The following is an 8455-nucleotide window of genomic DNA, read 5'->3' on the forward strand; positions in this document are numbered from 1 at the left end:
GTCTAGTGTGCTGCATATGTAGATTCTTGTGAGGGTATCCCATGGGGTCTTTAAGAACAAAATCTGGTCCTTTCTTTCATGCTGGGTTTCAGCTCATCAGGTTTGAGAAATCTGGGGGAAAAAAACCCAGTCTTTTTTCCCCCCAAAGTTAAAGGGCAAAAGTGGACTATGCAAAGCTGGATAGCGATGGATTAGAAATCCAGCACGGACCTGTGAGGGGCAGATCTGATGGGGCTTGGTTTCCCTTTGGCAAATTTTGTTTGGATTCTCCTAGGTCTGTACAGCTGGAAGCTCTGACTGCAGCTTTTCCTGTGGGTGGGTATTCATAACATCTTTCCATCTTCACAGCTTTCTTGGTGTTTAATAAGGGCTTAACTCAAGCTTTGGTGGGTCCCCTTTTACTTAGCAGCTTGTTCTTATGAAAAGTATAGAAATGTAGCATTTTCAGCCTTTTATTGTTCTGTCAGATGTGGTTAAAATTGGCTACTGTTTGTTCTTGTTCCTTCTCTCTTGCACAACATGCAAGTGTGTACCTGCACCTATGTGTGCACACGTGCGTGCGCACACACAGAGATTTATTATACATATGAAGAGATAATGGTCTCAACCCCCTTTTAATTTCTGTAGGAATCCAGGCTAGGGAAAAAAATATTGCAATACTACTTCTTTGGGAGAGGAAAAGGAGAATGAACTAATTCTGTTTTTTATGCAGCAGACAGAATACTCAATTACCACTTTGCTTAAATGTAAGGTGTGTTGCTGAAAATCTGGCACTACTATTAAGAAGTAAAATATATAGTGGGCTCTGTGTCCTGGAATTGCAGTCATGCTTGTGCACGGCATGCACGCTTTGCCTCCGGTGCCAGAGTGGTCCTGCTGAGACTGGAGGAATGCACAGGGAACGCAGGCTTGCCATGGCATCCCGTCTCCATTATGTCTTTTGGAGCTCTGCCACAGAAAAGAAGGAATTTTATCCTTCATTTGTAAGTAATTAAGATGATAGTGGAGTTTGAATTTTCCAACTTTGTGAAAACAAACTAATAGCAATGATCCACTTCAATAACTCAAATATTAATTGACACAAGAGAGAGAAACAATACATTAAAAAATAATTAACTTTTGTTAATTAATTTTTAGGAATAGGAAGGACACCTGCAGCACGTGCAGATGTTTGCAAGTGTCATTAGACTGGGAAGGTTGTGCAGTAATTTGGAAATTGAAACAGGTCAAAAGGACCAGGAATGATCTGCAGCATCGTTTGAGAAGTAAAGTATATGATTACTAGTGAGCTGCAATAAAGGTGATAAAGATGTGCATTTTTTAAGGATGTTTATAGAAGCCAGAGGTTAATTAGCAGTTAAAAAGCATCCACTGGTGTTTTAAGTCAGCACCATGAGTGTGTTAATTATAATTTTCAGCCTCAAATGTGCCTCTTTCAGACTTAAGCTGAAACAGATTGATGATTCTTTAACTGAGGCATTTCTTAGATAAATTTTAATTAGTAACTTCCCCCCTTCCCCCTAAACAATTTTCTTCTACGACCAGAACTGGAATTTCGTATCTCACTCGGCTTTCTCTTCCTTGGTATTTGCGATGAAGTTTGAGTATTACCTGTGGTAATGCAGGATGGTAAGAGCTAAGGGGAATGCATCTGTTACCAAGGTCTTGTCCAAATTTTATATTTTGACTTTGCAGAAATGTAGACACAGAAAAATGTGAAATAAACCCTAGACCTTTCCACCTCTTTCAAAGTTAGTGAGTAGAAAGGCACAAACCTAGTTTGTTCTGTGCCTCTTAATGGTTTTGTCTACTCTAATACAATGATGCTGCTAGGAAAGACCACAGAAGTTTTATATGCCACTCTGAACATGCCAGAACTCTCTTCAGAAACTGGGGTTCTTCACAGGGAGAGTACACCAGGCACCCTGGGGGCATTTAAGCCCCCAAGTCAAGATGACACGGGCTGTGTGTAATCCCCTAGCACCAATTAAAACAAAATGCTGAGAATCCCTGAGAGGTCAGGTTATTCCTTGCATCAGACACCTCTCAGGGAAGGTTCTCATGTAATACCATCTCCTGTCCAGCCCTCTTCTGTAGGCTGCTACCCACAACTCCTTTTTCAAAGATCGTGGCAGGGATTTTTTTTTTCCCCTAAGAAAAAAAACCCTCCCTCACCTGAAGATATGTAAGAATTCAAAACTGTCATACATGTTTCCAAATGACCTTACATTCATTTGATCTCTCACTGTTCAGACCACACTGTGGCCTTCTGGCTGCTGGAGCTGAGACTTGCCAGAGAAAGCACGGGATGTGGTTTGGACTATAGCCCCAGACTTCCTTTTCCTAGAGGGAGCCACGGAGTCCTGCTTGCTTTTGTTTCGGGAATGGGAATTCAGACTGAGATTCATAAAAGCAAGTCACTTCTTCCCTCCAGAAGTATTTCCTTTCAGAATGTGTAACTCCTGCTATTATGTTTTCAATTTTTCAGCAAACATATGTGCATGTATATAATTTGCTAGTCTCTTTCATTTCACTGGCCTACTTTTATATCAGTGCTATTAAAAATAAAATGCCAAATTTTGAGAAAGAATTACACAAGACAAGAAATACACAAGACTTTTTTTTCCATTCGGGTGGCTTTATACTTTTATCTATGTGTCTATTTATTTACTTCCATTCCAATTTTGTGATGGGTTATGGAGGAAGATCCTTAGATGCTGTATTACTGATTCTGCAAGTCATGGTTATGCGGCCTCTTCCTCTGAACAATTTTCCTAACCTTACCTGAAGGATCTACAATTTTTCCCCCAATTATTTCTGTAATTATATTTTATCTGTTGTGATGACCTTGAAGGGCAGGAATTAAGCATAAACAAACAGGATAATGATGGGGCCCAAAGGCAGTAACTTTTAGGAAGCTTGAAAAAAAGGACATGTATTTCTCATTTAAGAGCAATGAAATGAAAAAAGGATTAGCCTGCTACATAGTTTTCAGCTATGTACTGATCTGCTTCTTCCTGGTGCCTCTTCCCCAAGGGGCGGGAGAGTAGATGACTTTGTTCCATCTTTGTAAGAAAGAAATACTGTTAATGAAAAAAATTCTTACTTAGATGGACTTTGCTGCCAGTTGAATAAAAACCGCACATATTTTACAAGGAAGATTTAACTAAATACTCTTTATTTCTTTCTTTACACAACTAAAACCAAGATAATGAAATTAATGGGGAAAAAAATCCCTTGTGCAATAACACCAAACTTTGTTCCCTATTGTAGTGATATAGTTTAACACAAGAAAGAAAAACCAGCAGAAATAGTTTTCTCTAACATTATTAAGAACAGAACCTGTTTACCAGTCAAACATTAAATGTCTCCCGAGAATTTGAAAATTTGCAAAGTATACAAAAAATACATCACCTGGGGAGAGTTACAGCTATAACAAACAAGGAAGAATTTCTGACTAAAAAGGAACATGACTTATTTTGTCCCAATTACTCAAAAATATTCATAAATACAATGACTAGGTTGAAAACAATGTTCCAGAGGTCTGTCCTCACATACTGGTGCATGTAGAGCTTGGACAGACTTTCTGTTGCCCCCATTCCTTGAAGATCAGTCATCTGTGTCGGTGAAGAGTCACAGCCTTTAGATTTGTGCCCAGACTGGGTTGTTAGGCTACTTATTTACAGTTTCTTCCTCTTACCAGGCAGCATGTTTCAGACCTCCAGTGAAGTGCATGAAGAGCCTGGAGCTGGCATGTTCCTGCTGTGGCTGCTGTGCTGCCCATGAGTTTGCTAGGCCTGCCTTTATCCCATCAACAGCTTCTACTGAGTGGGAGCAGACCAGTGGAATCAAGTGTTTCTCCTGCTAACAGCTCGACCCAGGTACGACAGATTTCTCTTTGACCTTTCTGTAGTGGAGTTGTTTCAAGCAGAGACCAGTATTTTTAGAATTGCTTCCCCATTTAAAACAGAAAACATGCTCTCCTAAAATCCAATTTCACCACCTATTATTTGTCTTCCATACAGTTACACTTGGATACCATCACACTTATGCAGCAGACTATACAAATGCCTTGATATTTCACATGCTCTCAGGTACCATTTGTGCTCCTCTAAAGGCTTGGAATCCTGGGCTACGGACAAGACACTTTACACAAAACATAGCCAAAAGCAAACTCCTGTGTTGTCCAGCAAGCTTGACACCCTGAATTAATCTACTTGCAGCTGCTGAAGGGAGCCTTACATCTCCTCCTCTGCTCCCACCCATGGAGCTCTGTTGCTCACAGTGTCTAGTTTGACTCAATATAGCTTGCAATATGGGAAGCAGTATTTTTGCAGGATTTGTTTTCTTATGGCGATGTCCATGACCTATTAGGTTGGCTCAGCTTCTGGGTAGACCAAACCTACTGCTACAGCCTGCTCCCCCCCTGCAGAATTTGTGTTCTTGTAGCCACTCATGTCAGAATAGGGAGGTGCTTTCTGGAGGATGATGACACAATGCCAGCCAACAGTTTTCTCGAACCACTGCTGGTTTTATACTAGGCAAGGGCTCCTTTCTCTATTTGATGAACTCAAGTCATGCAACTATCTCAACTACTATATGCTGACTCACTAAACCTCACAGGTCAACTTCCTGTCAGTCCTGCCTGTGGCCCTATGGAAAGATGACCCAATATTCTTAAGCAAATGGACCCATACAGGATGTAGAAATTAAGAGTGCAGTATCTAGGACTGATAGCTACACTCTTGTTCTTGTCTGGTAAGACTTAAACAAATTGCAAATGAAGGCTGAAATTCAGAATGAAGTTGAATTCTACGAAGTTTAAGAAGTCTGATTCAAAACCTTGTAATTATCTTGGGTTTTGTAGTACCATGTAGATGTTTAGCACTTAGAAAACATGGCTTTCCAGATTCTACTAAAATTTTAGACAGATTACTGAAACAGAAGAAGGTACCTCAGATTCAAAAAGATATACCTCTCCTGAATGGTTAGATTTTTTCGTGTTCTAGTTATTTTCTGAGGTATGAGATTTACAGATAATCCTGCTAGTTGTCCTTCCAGTAAAGGACACATTTTAAGGTAGATTGTTGAATGGAATCCCTCCTAATTCTTCAATGGCATTTCAGACCTACCCTTTCAAACTAAAGTGACCTAAGCCTGAGTTTTCCTGGCATTACATTCTGTCACAGCAGAATGCATTCCTGTCCGTCTTGTCCCGTTGCATTCTAGGCTTCAGCATGGCAAAACCACCACTCTGCAGAGGAATGGAGTACCACAACTGTGAAAACTGAACTGGACCACATACCAACAATCCTTCAATAATGTGTTCCTTTAAAGAAGTGCAGGGTTACCAGTAGAAGGGACCACTAAAGACAGAAATAACATGCCATAGGTCCAAAGTTTCAAAGGACTATAGAGACAGAAAAGCTATTTCCAAGTATAGCAGACACTGCGCGGGATGGGAGTTGTGCTAGACAGTGCACTTCCTTCTGAATTTGTACTGTGTCACACAGAGACTGAGCTCCAAGACTTACACCAATGAGGTACAAGTTACAATGGACAAATACAGCATTGAGCTTACAACTGAAATACAGGGTAGGTATTAAGTTTTACAGTTCTTTCCAAGTTGGATCTGATTTCATCTGTCAAAACCTTCTCTCAAGTTTCATCAGAAGCTGGTAGACATTGTTTCCTCTCCCACATTATATTGCTACTTACCCCAAAGGCTGCATCTTAGTTTTGAAACTGCTGCATTTTGGTATCTGGTAGAGGTATTCTTATTATTTATAGAGCAGTATTACTTTCTCTGTATCTACACAGCTCAATTTACAACACACCATTTTCAGCAAATTGATCGAGAATTAATTCATCCCAGGACCTGCAGTTAACCAGGAACAGCCTGGAAGCAGGAGGCAAGGGCTTAAAGAGGCAAGGCTCTTTAAGAGTAAACTGGTCATGGTTAGTTTATTCAGATCACATCTGGGTACAGTACATCTGGTGGGCAATCTCAAGAAAGAGAAAACAATGTCTCCTCCAATTGGGCATAGAGCTCAGGCTCTGGGGATACTGTCACAGTGCTAACTCTGCAAGAAAGACCAGCACCTACAGGAACTCAGGTGTCCAGTTTCGATACCAGCATCTCCCTCATGTATCCAGGATTTTTCTAGTGAGTGTCTTAATGCTACTACATCGATAAGCAGAAAACCCTACAAATGATGTCTTTTTTTTTAAACTTATTTTTCTTCTCATGTGTTCTTAATCTCCACTGGGAAGTGGTAAATAGACACACGTGATTTCTATTACCAGCCAGTTTCTATTTAACAATTCTGAGTCTCTTTACACCTCTTTTTCATAATAGCAGATCTTTTTTTACAACTTTCTTGTAATTTATCTTGAGTTTTTTGTCTACTTTTTAAATAGTCTGTTAATATTCTGGTTTAGTTCTTTATATGAATTTAGTAATACCATAAGAGTGTACCCCTTAATTTTAGATACTTGACTAGAAAAAGATGGTCCTCCACTAGTGTTAAGCCTAATTACATCTGAGTTTTATTGCACTGAAAAACTTTTATATATAAAATCAATCCCATTACTGGTACTTCAAATCTTTCTGTCTTAAAGCACTGCAGTTATGTCCCAGGCCTGCAATCAGATCCATGTAGGTAAACTACTCTATTGACAACATCCCACTTAAGTCAGACAGCTCTCAACATGCACCCAGCTGTAGAAGAAAGAACAACTTTCATATTTAGATTAAGTCCTAGACAACACAATCTTCCTAAAGCAAAATGCCATTGACAGTATTTGGCAATACCCTGCTAAATAGCAGGTTTTTAACATCATTTTCCCCTTCAAAGCATATGAACAGGAATTATTTCTCTTACATATCAGTCTTTAAAGGAACACCTCAGTTACTGAAAGTCTAAAGTAACCACTAATAGTTCTGGTTCCAGGATGACAGACTCTCATACGTTTCACTAGCAACTTCTGATATTGCCAAACAAACTGCAAGTTCCATACTAGTTGTAGAAGACTTTTTTTTTTTAAATACTACAATGGTCAGGTAATTTTGCATTTTCATTTTTTCCTGAAATGTCCTTATGTATGTATACTGATGCATTTTTAGATGTTGTGTATATTAGCTTTCACTGGCTAAAAATAATTTCTGACACTGTTTAAAAAAACCCTGACTTCTTTTCCAAGTTACTTTTGCTTCTTATTAAAATAAAAAATACAAATTGCAAAAAAACCTTCTTCCTTATGGCTGTGTTATCTATCTTACCAACAACTGATTCTAAAGTAGAGTTACAAGTGACTATGTAAACAAATACAGACATTTAACAAACAGAAGTATTTGGCTGGGGTTTTTTTAACTACCTTGAAAAAATAAATTGTGACAAAAAGCTTTGGGATTAATTTACAACTTACTATTAAGTCACCTGAAGGTACTCTCAACATACCAGCAAAAGTAAATTGGTTAGAAATAAGACTAAACATCACACAGTAAGAACAATCTTCCACTGACAGCAAAATACTTCAATCTTCCTCCATCATAACTTCCAGATATTAAATTCAAATTTCTGAGTGTGTTTTTTCCTGTTCTGTAATAGTGTCCAAGCTAAGCTTGGGCAGTTACTGCAAGGTCATAGTGCTGGGACTGATTAAAAAGCACTGTTTATTCTCCGCTCAGAGAGGCTGTTGAAAATCCTGACCATACTGCTGGGTTTCCAAGTTACTAACTTTGCTATGAGTTTATCTCAGGAGCCTGGAGCTTCACATACTCAGCCCACCTGTGGACATATGGACTGTGCTCACTGTATCTCCTAGGTAATCCTCAGTTCTAATTACATTAAAGATTGTAACAGGAAAGTAGGTTTGAGGGTTCTTTGGCCTCATTCAGACTCCTTGGAACACCACACTAAAGGTACCCATGAAAAATTCATCATTCGGGAGAATTTCTAAGCTAAGGGTCAAAACCAGTGCCTCAACCTACACACTCTCCTATGACCCTGCACACGCACTCAAATGGGACGGAAGGCCAAGCCCAAATTCTTCCCCTTTACAGGAACCCTTCACAAGCTACATGGTGTAACAGAGAAACAGGCCCCACTAATAATCATTCCTGTATCATCATATACTTATGTAACAATTTAAACATATTTCCTGCCTTAGTTTAACAATCAGAGAGCTCCCAGTTTCCTTTGTGTTGCATAACATGAGACACAGACCAGCCTGACGTTAAGGGAAATCTTACTAATTCTCCTTAACATGATCAAAATAAAGCCTCCTGGCACAAATGCTCGATCCGTGCCAAGGTTCGGCTGCCCAGCTCAGGGCAGGTACTCCCGCTGGAAAGTCGTGTCACGTTAAGATCTAACTCGCGGCATTATCCTGGACGGGTTTTGCTCTGCATTAGAGACAGCGGAGGTTTTAGGTTCCCCCGCCCGGGTCAGGC

This window comes from Corvus brachyrhynchos, unplaced genomic scaffold (assembly GCF_000691975.1).
Source record: "Corvus brachyrhynchos isolate BGI_N302 unplaced genomic scaffold, ASM69197v1 scaffold255, whole genome shotgun sequence".
Lineage (NCBI taxonomy): Eukaryota > Metazoa > Chordata > Aves > Passeriformes > Corvidae > Corvus > Corvus brachyrhynchos.